The following is a 1,826-nucleotide window of genomic DNA, read 5'->3' as shown; positions in this document are numbered from 1 at the left end:
CAAGTACCCATGATTATATGTACAATTAATATTGATTAGTTAGTAAGCTACAACATTTCCAAGATGCCTAGAAATATTTGGAAAAAAATCATATCAATATAATACTGAACTACTTTTTAAAAACAAAAAAACAAAAAAACTGTGCAAGGTTTGCAGGCTTTCCAAGAAGAAACAACACTACTAACAACTCATCTTACTTTTGTTTTTGTTTTTGTTTTGTTTTTTTCCCTCTCTTCTTGGTAGGGTCTTCATAAGTCGTGTAAATTGCTGCTCGTCAAAGCCGTGTAAATTGAGGGCTTACTGTATCCAACCAACTTTTGACAAGTTTAAAGTTGTTCTTGATTTATTAAAACAGCGTAGCTTTCATATCTTGATCTTCATTGTCAATTTCACAGTAGCTTCTCTACACAGACAACAAAAAGCAAAACAAAAACCACCCGCGTTATAGAGTTTCTAACCATAATTTGAGATTTTAATTACATTAGTGTTGTTTATGATTATGTGTGTGACCGACTATCTTATATGAGAATTATATTTCCTTTCAACATGTTATTGCCTAGGTGAAAGGAAATTTGCAATTTAAAACATTGTTATACCAACATGCTAAAGTTTGGATTTGGGACCATGACCCACTATTTCAAAAAGAATGGTATCACGAGCAAAACTCACCAATTTGCCATGATTATGAGCTTTTTTGAGCGTTTAAGATCATTTAGCAGCCAAAAAAAAGTGTTTTAGTATTTTGCTAGTTTTTGGAAACTTTTGTTAGTCTCCCCTTAGAATCCTAGGGTTTCTAGGAGTATTTAAACCAACTTTAGCCCCTGATTAAGGCATTATGCTATCATTCTAAATTCAATAAACTTGAGGTTTTCTCATATATGGTGGATTCCATACTTTGGTTCTTTTAAGCTAATCGTTTGATTGTCTTCTATATTGTCACACTACATCAACATTGAAGTCCCAAATAGCAAGTTCAACATTTTATTATTCTTAGGGTGGGCGTGGACTAAGTGAATTACTAGTTGTTCATTGGGGCTCAAGTTTATTGAAGAATATTAAACTCCAACATCGGAAACTTAACAAAATAAATAAAATATATTATGATCAATAGTTTCACTACTGATAGCATTGAGGCTTTTTTTAATAAAAACTTCACACTTGTCAAATATGTGGTTAAATTAAAGACAATATCGATATTGCTAGTTATAGACTGAGAGTCATTCATAATTTCCCAGTAGTTTCTTTTATGCTAATAGTTTTTTGGACAGTTACCTTTTCAAAGCTAGACATGTGGGTGAAAAATGATTACCACTTTCATAGACCAAGCCCTCGCCCGTCGAAAGACTACAGGTTGGGTTGTTTGAGCTTGGGGGGAAAGGCCTTTCCATGTAAAGGGGTATGGTCTGACAATCCTTTTTGCTTTAACTTTCTTCATTCAATTGAGAAAGGGAAGGCGTGGTTGACAAGCCACTTTGAGGAGGCAACTGGACTGCAGTGCTTTCATCAAATGATGCATGTGGGCTGGGCCATTCCCATCCCAAAGGGCGGCCCGATTCAGCCTGCCCTGGTCGGGAAGAGATTCACATAGTGACTATCGCTATCCGGAAATCTATTTCTTTCTATGTTGGCTAGCGAGGGCGGGCTTTCCTATGGTAGTCCTGCTGCAACCTCTGACCGTCCGTCCCGTCTCATCTTGATTTGGCGATTTGAAATTATTAAATCGAGTTTTCCACATGCGAAGTGCACTCAGTCTCATCATCAAATTCAATTCACACAGCCATTTGGAGGAGTTTGGAGATTCACCACCAACCATCAAATTCAACTCA

This window comes from Prunus dulcis, chromosome 8 (assembly GCF_902201215.1).
Source record: "Prunus dulcis chromosome 8, ALMONDv2, whole genome shotgun sequence".
NCBI lineage: Eukaryota > Viridiplantae > Streptophyta > Magnoliopsida > Rosales > Rosaceae > Prunus > Prunus dulcis.
Note: the sequence above shows the minus strand (reverse complement) of the source record.